This window comes from Cebus imitator, unplaced genomic scaffold (genome assembly GCF_001604975.1).
Source record: "Cebus imitator isolate Cc_AM_T3 unplaced genomic scaffold, Cebus_imitator-1.0 Scaffold90, whole genome shotgun sequence".
Classification (NCBI taxonomy): Eukaryota; Metazoa; Chordata; class Mammalia; order Primates; family Cebidae; genus Cebus; species Cebus imitator.
Genome location: NW_016107405.1, coordinates 461,457 through 480,096, shown reverse-complemented (window position 1 = coordinate 480,096; position 18,640 = coordinate 461,457). Strand labels below are relative to the sequence as shown.

The window sequence follows — 18,640 nt, the reverse complement described above, 5'->3', positions numbered from 1 at the left end:
ACAGACTGGTGACTTATGTGATGCATCTGTACTATTCTGTTTGCCAGGCCCTTCTCCACGTTCTCCTGTAGGCTTGACCCACCTCCATCTCTCCATGCCCAACAAGAGAAAATACCTCTGTTCTAATTAATTATTTACGTGTATGCCTCTATTACTGTGCTAGTCTATGAACTCCTTAAGATCAAGGACTAAATCTTACTTATTTTTATACAGTTGGTATATAATACAGTGGCCTGGCTGGGTGTGGTGGCTCATGCCTGTAATCCCAGAATTTTGGGAGGCTAAGGAGGGTGGATCACAAGGTCAGGAGTTCAAGACCAGCTTGGCCAACATGGTGAAACTCCATCTGTAATAAAAATACAAAATTTAGCTGAGTATGGTGGTGCATGTCTGTAATCCCAGCTACTTGGGAGGCTGAGGCAGGAGAATAGCTTGCACGCAGGAGGTGGAGGTTGCAGTGAGCTGAGTTCATGCCATTGCACTCAAGCCTGGGTGATACAGCAAGACTCTGGAAACATGAAATAATATAAAATAAAATAATAAAAATACATAAAAAAAGAATCCAGTGGCCTGGAATAGCTGAAACAGCTATTGAATAGCTGGTATTTGATAAATATTCGCTGAATGAAGACATAAAAGAATGCATACAGACCAGAGGTGCTCAGTTTCTAGGAAAGTCCTGTTTCAGGAAACACCTATATGACTCTCTTTAGGGGAACTTTCTCTGCCTAAGACTGAGGGCAGTCCAACTATTTTTACAGCCTGATGTTTAGTGCTATGGGCCTCAGTGTAACAGGCCCGCTAATAAATAATGATGGAAAAATTACATTGAATTCTAAGATAATAAATATTCCAGAGAGTAATAAAAGTACGTCATATTTAAAAAATTTAAAATTCTTTTATCACTCTTCATGTAAGGATACTCCCCAGTAAGCAAGGAACAAGTGGCATTTGGAAATCAGAGTAAGTTATACTACTCTATCAGAGGACGTTTACATAGGATAGACCTGAATCCTGAACACATTTTAGCTTAGAGCAGTGGTTTCCAAATTTGAGTTTTACCACCTGGAGAGCGTTTTAAAAAATACTGACTTCAAGACCTTATTGTAGACTGAGAAAATATAATTTTTTCCAAGCAGTAGTCCCTAAACCACTGCCTGGAAATCAATGGTTCAGAGGATGATCACATGAGGACTGCGAATACCCTGATCATATAAGAGTGTGCATATTTTAAATTTATGAAAAAGTCCATAAATTAGGTGACAAGGCCTTATGGCAAGGCTTATTTGATAGTCTATTCTGTCTAAGAGAGAGTCTCTAAATTACTAAGCACTGGACCAGCAGATATAATTCAGTAAGATTTGTCTGACAGATTGTTTACTTCCAGCTGTCACTACAAGTGTCACATTTAGATCTTACTTCATGTTAAAAGACAATAGATACAAAGATATATAATCCTCTGCCACAGGGATCTTGAACCCTAAAATACAAAAGGAAGTAAATCACATCTATCTTTTTTTAGCAAAGAAGCAAACATCTTGGAACTTCTGCTTTGGCCCTAAATCCACTTTGCACATGTGTTATACATTAACAATAAATTATCTGCTCTAGTTCTCACTTTGAACAGCAACTCTATTCAAATGAACTGTAAAAAAAAACAAAAACAAAAACAAAAACAAAAAAAACACCATCCCAAGGAAGCTGAATTTTTGAGGAGATCCTATGCTGATTATCAATATTTTTATTGATTCTGGGTAAGGTCCTCAAAGCTACAAATTATTATTCTAGAGAAGTGCTTCTCAAAATTCTTCAATGTGCACATAAATCACTTGGAGTTTTTGTTAAAATGCAGATTCTGATTCAGTAGGTGTAATAGCCATGGAAATGCGCCATTCAAAGCTCCTGCTGCCATGAACATAATGGAACAGAGGATCTCAGGTGTGGTGTTCTGAAATCCCATTTGCACTGAGGCTGAGCCTCTCACAGCCTGCTCTGAGTCAATGCAAAGGGATTAATATCCAGCATGCAGTTGACCCTCAAAAACACGACTCTGAACTGTAGGTCCACTTACACAGGAATTTTTCTCAATAAAAGATTATACCGAGTGTGCCGATCTCTCTCCCCTTCCCCCTTGCACATATCTTCAGCCTCAGCCACCTCTGAAACAGCAAAACTAATCCATTCTCTTCCTCAGCCTATGCAATTGGAAGACAATTATGATGATCCACTTCCACTTCATGAATAGTAAACATATTTTCTCTTCCTTATGTTTTTTAAAAATATTTCTTTTCCCTAGCTTATTTTATTGTTAAGAATATGGTATATAATATATATACAAAATAAGTATGAATCGACTGTTTATGTTATGTTCCAGTCAACAGTAGGCTCCAAGTAGTTAAATTTTGAGGGAGTAAAAAGTTATGCACAGATTTTTGACTGGAGAGGGGGCTGGTGACTCTAATCCCTGCATTGTTCAAGGGCCAACGGTATATTAACAGTCCTACAACTCAACAGCAAAAAAGCTGAATAAGCTAGATTTAAAAATAAGCAAAGGACTTGAATAGACATTTCTTCAAAGAAGACATACAAACATCCATTAGGTATATGAAAAGGTGCAAATCAGCAGGGAAATGGAAATCAAACCACAATGAGATATCATCTCATACCTCCTAAGATGGCCATTATTAAAAAAAAAAAATAAAACAAAATTACAAGTGTTGGCAAGGATGTAGAGACATTGATAACCTTGTGTACTGTTGTTGGGAATGTAATGTACCTTATGCTATCAAAATCAATTTGGAGGTTTTTCAAAAAATTAAAAATAGAACTATCATATGAGCCAGCCATCTCACTTCTGGTTATTTATCCAAAATAAATGAAAACAAGATCTCGAATAAATATTTGTACTTTTATGTTCATTGAAGTATTACTCACAATAGCCAAAAGGTAGAAATAATAGATGTATGGACAAAGACAATGTAGTATTTAAATACAATGAATATTATTCAGCCTTAAAAAAGAGTGAACCTTGAAGACATTGTAAGTGAAATAAGCCAGTCACAGGAGGAAAATGAACTACATGATTCTGCTTCTATGAGGTATCCAGTCAAACTCGCTGAAGCAGAAAGTAGAATGGTGGTTGCCAGGGCTGGGGAGAGGGGGAAAATGGGAAATTACTGTTTGATCAGTAAGAAATTTCAGTTATGGAAGATGAAAAAGCTCTAGAGATCTGTTGTACAATAATGTACACATAATAGTAGTGTACATTTAAAAATTTATGAAGAGGATAGATTTCATTATGTATTTTATTTTTTAACAATAATTTTTAAAAATGGAGAGGAGAAGAGAAGAGTCAAATGACTTTATTCAAGACTGGAGGAATCATGGTCCCATTACTTCCCATTAACCAATTCTGACTAACTTATTTAACCTCTCTTAGCCTGTTTCCACACATAAAATGAATTAATCAAAATATCTACCTGATAGAGTGTTCCACCTGACTGAGTTGTTCCAAGTGTTAAGGAAATTAATGTAAAGCACATGAGTATCTGATACACATGCTCAATTATAGGTTAGCTCCTATTACTAATACTGATAATAATGAGTATTAGTTGTACGTTTGAGGATGAAGAGAGATGAGCATCATATGCACTGATGTCTATTAGCAATTCCTATGGATTAATTCAAAATATACACTCTAATGTCCCAACCCAGATTTAAAGAATTAAATCATGTAAGAATGGAGCCCAGGTTAGGTTGGTAATTGTAGTTTTTGCCATCACTTTCAGTAAAACAGAATAAGCCTACTTCCCAACTATCTACTCTTAGGTCCTGATTACACTGTTGAAATTCTAAGGCTTTTGCATTCTGTTCATCACTTTGCTATTTCTGCAGAACATTAAATTAAGAGACAAGAAGAAAACAATGAAATTTTTGATATAGACATAAGGAAAAATGAAGGAATTTATATTGACAGCCTCACTTCTGAGCATATGAAATAAGCTCCATCCATATTGAAGACAAAGGTTAAAAAAAGGGAAAAGATTTAGAAATACCACTATGTAGAATGCAACTGAGACAAAAGATAAAAACCAAATGATCATAAAACAGTCCTGAAGGCCTAGCTAAGCCTGCTACCTTACTTTTATTCAAACATATGTTTTAGCAATAAACTTGTATTTGGTGCCTAGAAGAGACTGATTTTTTTTTAACAATATCTATTCTGGGTTTTCAAACTACATAGTTCAATCTAAACACATATATATAAATACACATAATGATAAGACAAATAGGCAATTTTAAAATCACCGAACTTGATGCTGCTCAACATAACTTTCTGTGATGAAGAAAATGCTCTATATCTGTTCTGTTCAACAATGGTAGCTATTAGGGATATGTGACTATTGAGCACTTAAAACGTGAATAGTGAGACTGGGTAACTGCATTTTAATTTAGTTTTAATTAATTTAAATTTAAATAGCCACATGTGGCATTGACTTGCCTATTAGACAGGAGAGATGGAATTTATGCAGATGTTCTTAACCTGGGGTCAGTGGGCACTTGATTCAAAGACTAGGGTCTGGGGAGTTCAATGGGAAACTATATCAATACTGTGTGTATGTTAATTTTTTTTGGGAAAAAAGTCTCTTGATTTAATATTAATAGATTCTTAAAGGGTTCTGGGGGTTTGCTCCCTCCCCCAAATTTTTATTTTTACATTCTCATTTTATTTTTAAAAGTGTGTTTTAGGTGTTAAGCTTTATGGCATCTTTTATCATCAGACAGTTTCTAGGGAAGCCCATTTGTTCAGTTTATAAGCAAACATAAGCAATAGCAAAGATGAGATAGGTAGGGGTTGAGTGAGAATATTTGGCAACTATTCTACTGTAATATTAAAGCTATTAACATGTCCAGAAATGTTAGAAATGTCTAGAAATACCCAGACATTTCTTATACATTCCTAAGGTATTATCCATCCATGAGATTCCCCCATGATGGACTGGGAAGTTGGTTATTTCCAAATTTATTCTTTTTGTCTAGAAAACTCTTAACGAGTTCAGGAGCTAATGGATTCAGCAACAAATCAGTGGTTAGACCTGAGGTGGACCTCTCTGTAGAAATGGCTTGATTTCCCATCCATATGATGGGTCAACTGCGTGGTTAACAAGACAACGCTGATGAAGCTCCTTTCCCTTTGCTATGCCAGCAAAGCACTGCAGAATCCAAGATTTTGACTGCTGCCCCATTTCCATGTGGCATTTCTTAGTTTCAAAACTACCTAATCATGAAAATGTGATTAAACTTCCTTTCTCAAGCAACTTTGGTTAAAAAGTGGGAAACTAATGATGCAATGGTTAAATTTCTTGGCTATAGATTACGTATGTTTCTGGTTTATACATGATGCCTTCTTACCTTAATCAATTTCATAAAGAGGAATCAGTGCTGACTACATTAATAATGCAACAGTAACAATGATGTGGAAGCAGCATTTTGAAATGTCATAAATTCACTATATTTTAGAGAGAAATAAGTACTAGGAAGAGAAAATAAATGGATAAAAACAAATCCCTCTTTATTAATAAGATACATTATTGATTTATTTGTAGATTTAAATCAGAAAAGATTTCTAGTGTTAAAAATATGCGTTGAAACATATATGGTTAAGGATATTCAGTTCTATGGAAATACTTTCTATAACTCTACTGTTTATTGCCAATGAAATTTAGAATCTAAAAGGAAATGAAGGATGAAGGATCATACTATATGTTATATGCTTACTTTACATACTCTTTCACATCAAAGACATTTCATTATCTCTATTGCTTTTACTCTGCACTACTGAAGATAATTCAGAGCATTCAAATTAAGACTACTTTGAGTTCCTACTTTGACAGGGCCAGGACTAGGGATGCTCTAAGTAGAATTCAAGGCTGGGTGTATATTGTGTTCTAAAACGTGGATACTAATGGGCACTAAATTCTCATTGTTATTTCCTTTCTACCAGTAGAAGCAGACATTAGGGATTTGGAAATATAAATGTAAAATGATTTTTCAATGGTAAAGGGGAAAATAAGCAAAAAAGATATTAAAAATCCTAACCTTAGTTCAGGTAAATTTAACTAAGCAGAATAACCTATTGCAAACAAGCTGGTGATCCTAACAAGAGGGCCAAAGTAACAAAAGACACTGGCTTTTTGTCAAGAATGGGGAAACAAGGTGACTGGTGAGTGCTTTTATTTATTCAGTTCCGAAGAGGAAAAGATAGAAAAGAAGGGAAGGTAGACTCTGACACAGATAGACTTGATTGGTTATTGGCCTGTCTTATACTTTCTAAATAAGTATCGCTCAATGGAAATTTCATAGTATTTTAACAGAGTTTGGATTTAACCTAATTTAATTCATTTGATTTGTCAGAAAATTACTTTGGAAATAGTAGTCTAGTTAACACCTTAATGAGTTGGCACCTAGAAAATTGTAAATTACGTATCTGATGCCCCCTATTATAATTAATGTTTTTAATAGAATCATAAATTTCTGAGTTATGGGGATAAGATTATCTCAATTTACAAAATTAAGCACTATGACACATTTTTCTTTTAGTGTTTGATGTCTTAATTCATTAACATGACCAATATTTTAATATAATACATAGTTTTGTTTTTATGGAACAGGTAAAGAATGATTTTTTTTTAGGCATAAAAAAGTTAATAAAGTCACGGTGCTGTGGCTCATGCCTCTAATTACAGCATGTTGAAAGGCTGATGCAAGAGGATTGCTTGAGCCCAGGAGTTCAAGATTGGCCTGGGCAACATGGCAAGACCCAGTCTTTACAAAAAATAAAAAATCAGCTGGACACAGTGGCACATACCTGTGGTCACAGCTACTTGGGAGGCTGAGGTAGGAGGATTGCTTGGGCCCGGAAGATTGAGGCTGCAGTGAGCTGTGATTGTGCCACTGCACTCCAGCCTGGGTGACAGAGCAAAACCCTATCTCAAAAAACAGAAGCAAAATGAAAATTAATAAAAAAACTTTTGAAAGTACCATATAACCACTGATTTAAATTCTTATTTTTGAACATGTGAATTTCTCAACCTTTTCAAACAATACATATATATTTCTCATACTACATATTAGTATATATAATTGCTATAAAGCAACACTCAATGACTTGAAAAGGAAAACTAATAAATTGCTTTTTGGTTATAGCATATGAGATAGAAACTTTCTTAAAGTTAGGCAAGTTGATACTCATTTTATCACAATTTTATGAACTTATTTCCCTAAAAAGTAATTCTCCCTTCTAGGCTACTCTTAGGCAAAAGGCTGTGCTAGATACTGAGGAGTGAGCAGTAGAAGAAATACAGTTACCCTATCCTCAAAGAACCCACATCTTTTTTTTTTTTTTTTTTTTTGAGACAAAGTCTTGCTCTGTTGCCCCAGGCTGGAGTGCAGAAGAACCCACATCTTTTCTACCAGAGAGGCTGGTCATGTTCACAGACACAGGTAACACAACTTTAGAATGTCAGAGAACAAGATGGTCAAATAGAAACCTTTACCAGTAATCCTCCCAGCAGGAACACCAAACTGAAAAACTATTCACACAAAAAAATGCACCTTCATAAGAACCAAAAATCAGGTGAGCAATCACAGTACCAGTTTTAACTTCATATCCCTGAAAGAGGCACTGAAGAGGGGAAGAAAGACAGTCTTGAATTGACAAGTCACCCTTCCTCCATCCCCCAGCAGTGGCCATGTGGCCTGGAGAGAGAATCCATGTTTGGTCAGGGGAGAGTGCCGTGATTGGGAGACTTTGCATTGTAACACAGTGCTGCCCGTTTCAGCTGAAAGCAACACCAGGTAGAACTCGGCAGGTGCACATGGAGGGAGCATTTAGACCATCCCTAGTAAGAGGGGAATCACCCACCCCAGCAGTCACAACCTGAGTTCCAGCAAGCCACAGGCTAAGGTGCGCTTAGGTCCCAAATAAATTTGAAAGGCACTAGGCCACAAGGACTGCCAGTGGATATGGGGTGCATGTGACCCAGTGAGACACCAGCCAAGGTGTCTAAGGGGGTGCTTGTGCCACCCCTCCCTAGACCCCAGGCAGCATAGCTTGCAGCTCTAGAGATGCTCTCCCTTCACTTGAGTAAAGCAGAGGGGAGAGTCAAGAGGACTCTGCTTTGCAACTTAGATACCAGCTCATCCATAGTACACAGGTAATGGGCAGAGTCCTGAGGACCCCATTCCAGGCCCCAGCTCCGGAACCACATTTCTAGACATACCCTGGGCCAGAATGGAATTCACTGTCCTGGGGGGAAAGACCTAGTCCTGGCAGAATTCAGGTGACTAAAGAGTCCTTGGACCCTGAATAATTAGCAGCAGTACCCAGGAAAATACTTGCTGTGGGCCTTGGGTGAGACTCAGAGATGTATGAGCCTTAGGTGTGACCCAGCACATTCCCAACTGTGGTGGCTACAGAAGAGACTCTTTCTGCTGGAGAAAAGGAAAGGGAAGAAGAGCAAAGGGCATCTGGTCTTGTAGTTGAGGTACCAGCCACAGTGGAGTAGAGCACCAAGCAGACCCTAGGGTCCTTCATTCTGGGCCTTGGCTCTTGGACAACTTCTAGACCTCCCTTGGACCAGCAGGGAGCCTGCTGCTCTGCAGAGAGAGTCCCAAGCTGGGCAGCATTCACCACAAGCTGACTGAAGCACCCTTGGGCCTTGAGTGAACATAGGTGGTAGCCAGACAGTACTTGCCACAGGTCTGCGGTGGTGGTGGCCATAGGGAGAGACTTCTCTGCTTTTGGAAAAGGTAGGAAAGGCGTTGTCTTGTGGCTTGGGTACTAGCTCAGTCACAGTAGAATAGAGCAGTAGATAGATTCCTACAGTTTCTAACTCTAGGTCCTGGGTCCTAGATGGCACCTTTGGATCCACCTGAAAGTGAGGGGAATTTGCCATCCTCAAACCAAGAAACAAATCCATACATCTATAGTGAAATCACTTTTGACAAAGGTTTTAGGAACATACACTGGAAAAGAACAGTCGTCTCTTTAATAAATGGGTGCTGGGAAAACTATATCTATATGCAGAAGAATGAAACTAGGCTCCTATCTCTTGCTATATACAAAAATCATATTAAAATTGATTAAAGATTTAAAACTAATACTTCAAAGTTTGAAACTATTGAAAGAAAAACACTGGGAAACTCTCCAGGACACTGGACTAGGCAAAGATTTCTTGAGTAATAAATACCTTATAAGCACAGGTAGCCAAAGCAAAAATGAACAAATGGAATCTCATAAAGTTCAGAAGCTTCTATACAGCAAAGGAAACAATCAATAAAGTGAAGAAGCAACTCACAGAATGGGAGAAAATATTGGCAAAGTATCCATCTGACAAGGGATTAATAACCAGAATATAATCAGCTCAAACAACTCTATAAGAAAAAAAAAATCTAATGATCTGATTTTAAAATGGGCAAAAGATCTGAATAGGCATTTCTCAAAAGAAGACATACAAATGGCAAACAGTCATATGAAAAGGTGTTCAACATTACTGATCATCAGAGAAATGCAAATCAAAACTGTAATTAATGGCATCTCACCCCAGTTAAAATGGCTTTCATCTGAGAGACAGAAAATAATAAATGCTGGTGAAAATGTGGAGAAAAGGGAACCCTCATACACTGTTGGTGGTAACATAAATTAGTACAGCCAGTATGGAGAACAGTATGAAGGTTTCTCAAAAAATTAAAAATATAAATACCATGTGATCCAGCAATCCCACTGCTAAGTATTTACCCAAAAGAAAGTAGCTCAGTATATTGAAGAGAAATCTGCATTCCTGTTTGCTGCAGCACTGTTCACAATAGCCAAAATTTGGAGGCAACATAAGTGTCCAACAGTGGAGGAGTAAAGAAATAGTACTCCACTCTGCCATAAAAAAAGAATGAGATCTTGTCATTTGCAGCAACATGGATGGAACTAGAGGTTATTATGTTAAATGAAATGAGCCGGAAACAGAATGACAAACTTTGCATGTTCTCACTTATTTGTGGGAACTAAAAATTAAAACAGCTGAGGTCATGGAGATAGAAAGTAGGATAGTTACCAAAGGCTGGGTATTAGGGGGCAGGAGGAAGGGAGTATGGCCAATGGGTATAACTACAGTTAAATTGAATAAATAAGATCTAGTATTTCATAGTACAACAAAGTGACTACCCTCTATAATAATGTATTTCACATTAAAAAAATCACTAAAAGAATAAAATTAGAATGTTTATAAGACAAATAAAGGATAAATGCTTGAGGCAATGGATATTCCATTTATCCTAATGTGATTATTATGCATTATATGTGTGTATCAAAATATCTCATTTATTCCATAAACACATACACCTAGTAAGTATCCACAAAAACTTTTTTAAAGTTAAAGAAAAAAGAACATCAGAAGCATCAGAGGAGAAAAAAAGAACAAAGTATAATTTTAAGATAAATCACTAGATTAATTTCCTCTAGTTCCAATTATATGCCTGCTAAGGCAGGTGGTTTGGCCTTACTTTGAGGCATTTCATAAGTCCTTTTTCTTCAAGTTACTTAGACCCACCAGAATTTGGGCTGCTTTTAGAAAATATAGTTATAAGCAGTCTTTTAAAGTTCCTGCAAAACACCTGAGATTCAGTCTTGTTCAGGACATTTAAAAAATATAATCCTCCAATTTATTTGTCTACTGACAATTACTCTTATGTTCTCAGTGACATTAAGTATCATAAATCCCATCTCTATGATGTAATAGAATCCTCTACAAATATGTGACCACATCAGAAAAATCACTTGACTTCACAGAGGAAGGCTGAGGGAATAAAATGATGGCTGGACAATAAAACAAGACACAACAGATTTTATTTCTAGTATTTCGGATATAGTATTAAATTTCCTGTTTTACATAACAATTACAAAAATAAATCCAAGAAGTGATATAAATTATCTCTGAAAGAATATGTGGTCTAGTTTATATGAATGGTACATGTTGCAAATTACTCGTAACAATTAACAATGAATTATGCCAGCAGTTAATCTGATTAGTACTGACTTCTATGGAATGTCTAAATGGAACTTGACTGACAATGACATCCTGATGAATACCATTATTTTTATTTTCAGGCAACAATTCTCAATCCTAACAGTACACATGAATCAACTTGGGAGCTTTGAGAATACAGCGAGTTTTTTTACACAGTGATTCGAATGTAATTTCTTGATGGTGGCTGGGGTATGTTTTGTATTTTATTTTTTTACTTTTTTTATTTTTTACTACTCCCAACTGCTTAAACAGAGATATGCTTTATGTGAAGGCACAAACCACTGTTCTAATAAAAACTTGATGTGATCAATTTTATGACTTTATAAGTTAGCATAAGAAGATAAACACTATGTAGAGTAAGAGTTAAAAATTGGTTTCTGTTTTTTAGGAAAATATATTACCTTTTCTATAGGTTTTGGAAGAAGACATTTTGTGATAGATATTATATTTTGTAGATAGCTGATGAAAAAAGAAATGACTATGAAATGTAATTAGACTACAGTCTTTATTAATATATGTTCCTTTGAGTCTGCTCATATATATTTAACAAATTGAAGAAAAATGTCAGAATAAAAGTTGGTTCTGAATAAAATTTTGGTTCATATGTATTTTTTCCAGCACAATAATGGTTTGAATCTATCCATGCCAAGGTTTCTCATTATTAAAAGCAAGCCTGAGCAATACATAAAGATCTTTAATACAACTCCTGAAAATTCTGAGTCCTTCCTAACAGCAAATAAGGACATTTTCAAGAAAGCCACGAATGAGGATGAAGATCCCTCAAAGGCATTTCTTCCTGGGTTTTAAAAATACCTAATAGAGGTCTATACCAGGGTTAGATATTTAATTTTGATAAAACTAACCTCAATTAGACATAAGTGCCCCCAAGGACCTCCATTTTGAAGAAGGAAGCATGAATTCTAGAATTCAAGGATGCAAAGAATCAACTGGACTATGATTCTGGATGCAAATCCAGTGGAGAATTAACCATGTCACTCTTTTTATTGGGAGGACTTAACTGGACTGATTCTGGATTCAAATCCAGTGGAGATTTAAATATGTTTCTCTTTTTATTAGGATTGCTCTGGTTACAAAGTTACATTGATATTGAATGTTCTGTCCCTAGCACTCTTCCCCCATATGATCTCTACTATCTTACTGTGTGATTTTGTAGAATGCAAAGTTTTTCAGCAACACAAATATGGTATTAGAGTAGAAGTACCTGAATATAACGAAGTATTTTTTTTTTTTTTTTTTAAAGCCAGGGGATATCGCGAAGTCAGTCCCTCAATACCACAAATTATGCAGTCGAGTTTCCCACATTTGGGGAAATCGCAGGGGTCAGCACATCCAAAGTGCAATGGATAAGCCTCGCCCTGGGAAAACCACCTTTGCGATCATGGTATCTCCCCTGCCAGGTAAGTATTACGAAGTATTTTTAAGGTAGAATAATACACTGGAACAGAAAAGGGTATCTGCTGGCCAAGCTTGATCAGCTCAGCTTCTAGACTTTGATAAACCCCTGATAAAAAAGGTGGGATTAGGAAATAAAGGCATCTTGAATATTGAAAAAGTGCTTCTGGTACAGTATATCATAGCTTACAGCTAGGAAGGACCTAGAATTTAGAGATAAGAAAGCTGTGACCCAAAACCTTTTTTCTACCAAGCCATCCTCCTTAGTGAAGTGCTACAAGTCTTCCTGCATATACCAATGTCCACTGTGATAAGTGACTGGCTATCTTAACTGTTTTTGTATCAAGTTAACAACCAACTCAGCAATGAGGCTTTACCTCCCGGATGCAGTTCTAGTGTTTTGTTCCTGCAAAACAATAAGAAAATAGTGTTTTGTTTACCAAAACATGCTTTACTACAAAAATTGTACTGGAGTAATTTATTCCCCCCAAAATCCAGACACATAAATGCCATACAGTGAGATAAACATATTAAATGGAGAAAGGTAATATAGTATCACTCAAGATTCCCAGTTTTACGATTTGGGGTACTAATTCATGGAAAAAAAAGACACTGATATCAAAGAGATGTAGAGTCTTCTATATTCAGCAAATTGTAAAAAAAGAAAATCCATTGTATCTTAAAATTCAATTTGATAACACATCCTAGGAATAAGATCATGAACTCATTCAAGGTCTTGCCATTGATTGTCCATATGCTTCTATACTAATGACTAACAAGAGGCAATTATATCTGAATACTAACAAATCAAGGTGTATCAGTCAGGTATTGTCATATTAATACCATATAACAAACTGCTCCAACACACAGAAGCCTAAAACAGTAAGCAGTTGTTTAGCTTACACTTATGTGAGTTGACTGCATGATGTAGAAATGCAGAGTCTTAAAAGTGGAGAAACTTCTCAAAAAATCTAGATTAAAATAAAATACCCAACTGTTTATCTGAAGTTATTAAGTGGCAATCAGTGAAATCAAGCCAGATGTTTATACAAACGACATAAAACAGATTATCAGTAATCTTGAAAAAACTGAGAGTAAATCAAAATAAGCAAGCCAAAGAACAATTATATGCATTGAAAAAACACCATGGTTTTGGTATATTTTACTTTGATCCAGAGGTAGGTAGTTATGATTTTAAAAAATTTTCTACTTTGTGTAATTTTAAATATGCCAAAAAAAAATTCAGGAACAATATCTATGCCCTTTTCTTTTGTACTTCTTGTGTTATTAAATCATTCCAAATTCCTGTTTACCAAATGATCCTATGTAGGATAATGATCTAGTGTTTACCAAATGATCTCATATGGGAACAGGAAAAGACAAAAAGCAACACAGTGTAGTTCTTAAGGAAGATACAGATAATACTAATTAGGAATTCCAAGCTGCTGAGAAAAACTGTTCTTTGCCTGATGGTAAGTCCTATTCTAATTAAACAAATAAAAATAATAATAAAAAAAACACCAAACAATTAAGTCCTACAACTTTCCAGTTCGAAAACTGATTCAAAATACTCAATCACTAAGCTGTGTTTTGTGTGTATGTGCTTGCATGCGCACACAGGCATATGGTATATTTTCCCCCTAAATCTAAAATGAGCTTTCTTTCCTGAAGGTCAACTTTACTTCCTTTCCATTTCTGTACTTTCACACAGAGTCACTTTCTCTGGTCACCAGATGAAAAGCTGTCTCTCACTGAGGTATTTTCCTTGATGGATTTGATTTATAGGAAAATTAAATTCACTTTCATGGCAAATTGTCATGAGGTACCTTTGCCTTTCTAGAAAAGGCACACAAAATCATTTGGATTCATTTGAATGGGTCTTAACTGGGCCAGAGTTAACAGAAATGCAAAGCTGTCCCTATGAAAGAAAAGGGTTAGTTCCTGATGCTTGAGAATTTCATTCATCTGTGGGAACATCCAGGGAAATCTTGGTGAAGCTCTTTGCTGGGGCAGGCTACCTACCACCTCTGCTATTTTGAAAGGTCAGTGGGCTCACATTCCCTTCTGGAAAAAGGAAATGTCAATACTAGAAAAAACTTTGTTTCCTTCCATGCCTCTCAGGTCTGAAGCTCAGACCTTCTACTATTTTCCAAGTCAGCTGATATCCCCTATCAATGAGAGGCACATTAACAAAAAGGAATGGATAAAAAGGGGAAAGAGAAGAAAACGAAAGGGATTTTTAGAAGTAGGCAAGAGAAAAAGGGAACCAAAAAAGGCAGCAAAAGCTAATCACATGTTAGCAATTATTAAAGGGTCGTTCATTGTCCTTTTTGTATTTCCTCTTTATTCTCCAATATTTTCTCATTCTCAACTCTAATTTTATACAGCCTAAAGCATTTATAAAATAATCCCTTTCAAATAGAATGTGATACTTTTCAGTAAGATAACTAAAGTTAAAACATATTAGAAAAAATGTTTGATTGCTGAAACTGATGAAGATGAGATCAGCACTGAAAGATACTAGCTTTACCAAATCCCAGCAGTCCACTGATTATTGATCATATATGATAGCAAGTGAATAAAATACAGAAATGTAAAATAAGATATTTGGGTTGTATAAAATAGATTAAGCGAACAATAATTCTATTTAACATATCCAATATACTTAAGAATAGATTAAGAGACTACAGTACCGGTCAGAGTCTTTCAGAGCAGAAAGATGCTTTGCTCTGAATCTCACTGCAAGCTGCCATTTCTGCTGTATTCTAAACCAGTGACTCACAATTAGGGAGAGGATACTGTCACAATAATTTGGGAAGCATTGATACCTCCCCCCTCCTACCTTCCTATGAAAACCATTGGAAAGAATAAACACTTACTCAAAAAGGAATACAGAATAGAAAGTTTATGAATATCAAAGAGATGATTCCTACAGTGATTAGAATATGTGTATTTTTTGATGAATTCAGGTATTATTTATAAACTTTAGGAATTATTTATTTAAGATTTAACATTTATGTTACACGGATAATTCTGTAAAGGAAGACCCAGAACTATAAATAGCCCAGGGACATTTTGAAATGGAAAAAACCCACAACATTCCTGGCATTACTAGTTTTTGGTGAAGCAATTGTTTTAGTAGTACAATAAAACTTTAAAGATTTCAATAGGGTTTTCTGTGTTCCACATACCTAAATTTTATAATTATTTTCAAAAGTCAGTTTGGTTGTTATGATATGCTGATGAGGTCTTCAACTATCTTATCTGAAATCTCAAAAGCTATTATAGCTCTTACCCCACTGTCAAAAAAAAAAAGTCTTCATTTTTTGGTTTTTGAATTTTTGTCTAGTAATAACCCTGGACCAATGTTAGTAACCAGATAGCCAGACAGTAACTATATAGCAATCTTAAGAATTAAAAAGTAGGCCAGGCACTGTGGCTCATGCCGGTAATCCCAGCACTCTGGGAGGCAGGGGCGGATGGATTGCTTGAGGCCAGGAGTTTGAGACCAGCCTGACCAACATGAGGAAACCCTGTCTCCACTAAAAATACAAAAATTAGCTAGGCGTGCTAGCGGGTGCCTGTAATCCTAGCTACCCAGGAGGCTGAGGCAGGAGAATCGCTTGAACCTGGAAGGTGGAGAGGTTGCAGTGAGTCGAGATAGTGCCACTACACTCCAGCCTGGGTGACAGAGTGAGTGAGACTGTCTCAAAAAAAAAAAAAAAAAAAGAAAAAAGAATTAAAAAGTAAATATAGAAATGTTACTCAAAGTTCCTTCTCCCTGCGGTAAGGTGAAAGTACTACTCTTCACAGCTTCTATTTGTCCTTATCAAAGCAAAGCGGAGCCAACAGAGTAACCGCTTTCAACAGCTTCCTTCTGGACCCTTCCTTCTCCAAACACTGACCCTTCTTTTTTACAGAGCGGCACCCAGTACTGTTCTGGGTCTTTTACCATCTCCTCTTATTCAAACTGAAAGGAACAACCCTCAGTGATATTCCATACTTCTTGGTTGACCAAGGCAATGCTTTGATTAAAACTCTTACTAAATTATTTTGACTAAGCCTTATAGTGTTTTGAAACAAAATTTTCGGAATAAAAAAACTGCATTGTTCACTGTAAAACTTTCAAGTCAAATGAAGAGAAAAACTACCCATAATCTCACCATTCAGAAATAACCACCATTAACATTATGATGATTTTTCTTTGTATACAGGCATACTTCACTTTATTGTGCTTTTTACAAATTGAAGGTTTGTGGCAGCCCTGCACAGAGCAAGTCTATTGGTGCCTTTTTTCCACAACAGCACATGCTCACTTTGTATCTCTGGGTCAAATTTTGGTAATTTTGGTGACATTTCAAACTTTTTCATATTATTATATCTGTTACAGTGATCTGTGATTGGTGATAGTTGATGTTACTAATTGTTACGTAATCATTTTGGGATTGTGCCCATATAAGATGGTGAACTTTAAGATAAATGTGTGTGTTCTTACTGCTCCACAGACCTGCCATTCTCCCCTCTCTCCTCCCTATTCCCCGAGACACAGTGATATTCAAATTAGGGCAATGAATAATCCTACAATGGCCTTTAAGTGTTCAAGTGAAGAGTCGCAAGTCTCATTTTAAATCAAAAGCTAGAAATGATTAAGCTTAGTGGGGAAGGAATGTGGTTTAAATTATTTCATAGGATTTGAAAGGTGCAAGACAGACAGATGTCAAAAATGTGAGTAAAGGAGAAGACTGGTCAGGGGTAACTTGCTATGTCATAACAATCTTTGGACTTGATAAAGTATTTCAGCTTTTCCCAAAGAGTGGTTAGGACCAGAATTATTCAGGGCAAGACCTAATTAACTAAATTCTAGGGGTAGAGTCCACAGCAGAATCCCAAGGTGCAGAAACAGAATTTTTAGGTCAAAGAGTATGTACATTTTAATGTGGTTTACTTATATATTATGTTGTGGCTAAAGAAAGTTTGGGCATTAGCATTTAGGAGTTGCATTCTATGCAAAAGTGTAAGCCAGGGCAATGGGTTTTGAGTATTAGTGTACATAAACCAATGGATGGGCAATGTATATAATTCACTGACTTATGCACACTAATATTCAAAATCACTGCCCTGGCCTACTGTCTTGCCTAGAAAAGGTTGCTGTGGCTCCCAGGGGCTGGCACCCTCCTAGTCAATTTCAACCTTTCTTTGAAATTCCAAGATTCATTTTATGTTTTCTAAGTCACTGTTTTCATTTATAACGCTCAATGTTTTACAACTGAAACCTATGTTTCCAGAGGTGAAGATTCTGACAGAGAATTTATCCTTTTGAACAGAGGCAGCTCTGAAGAGCAGGGCCTGAACTTTCATGAAGCCTGAGAACCAAAGAAACTGGCCACAAAAATGTGTATATGTATATATCCATTTCTCAGGAGATAGCGTTCACAGCTTTCACAGGTTCTCACAGAGATATGTGATGCTCATAAAAGCTTAACAAAACCTAAACCACAAAAAGCCCACTGGCACAGAAAGCAAATGATTATCTACTTACAACTGAGACAAATACTGCAGAAAATGCTGACATTGCAGAGTTGTGTATTAACTACACAAACAAATGCAAATGAACAGCATGTACTGTGTAACTCTGAGGAGTGAGACAAATTTGAGAGGTCACGCTGCCCAGTGTGATAATCTGGAGCTCCAAAAGCTGGGACTTTCATAATTGAGGGGCTTGACTCTCTTTAAGGTCAAATTGATAAAGAAGATGGCCTGTTTCTATCAGGCATTATGCTAGGAAGTTTACATGTAGTCTCTGATTTAATTATCAGAAATGTCCTGTGAGGAAGGCAGTTTTGTTATTGTTAAGTAGTAAGAATCATAAAACAGTTTTAAACTCATCCCAGTGGGTCAGTGACAACTCAATTCCATTACCACATTTCGGAATCATTGAAAACAGCCTCATTTAATGACTATACTGCCATAGCTAATGGGCCCCAATCCCCACACACTCCTGCTTTTGACTGTCAGCCAGGCCCTAACCTCTGCTATTCTCAAAACCCTCAATAAGTTCAGCAGTCTGCTTTATTCAGAAAGACTGTGCCTTACAAGTACACATTTCCACTGTTCAACAGCAAATCCAGCTTTCTGTTTCACATATT

At 36.3% G+C, this 18,640-nt stretch overlaps 1 protein-coding gene and 1 non-coding gene across 6 annotated transcripts in view; both read right to left on the bottom strand.

Moving 5' to 3' along the window:
• Nucleotides 1–18,640, bottom strand: part of ZNF277 (zinc finger protein 277) — a 132,407-nt gene that overhangs the window by 57,856 nt on the left and 55,911 nt on the right. The gene's annotated exons all lie outside the window — the stretch shown is intronic.
• Nucleotides 12,344–12,507, bottom strand: LOC119472230. Its single transcript, XR_005201348.1, has one exon. It is a non-coding gene; the product is annotated as a U1 spliceosomal RNA (small nuclear RNA).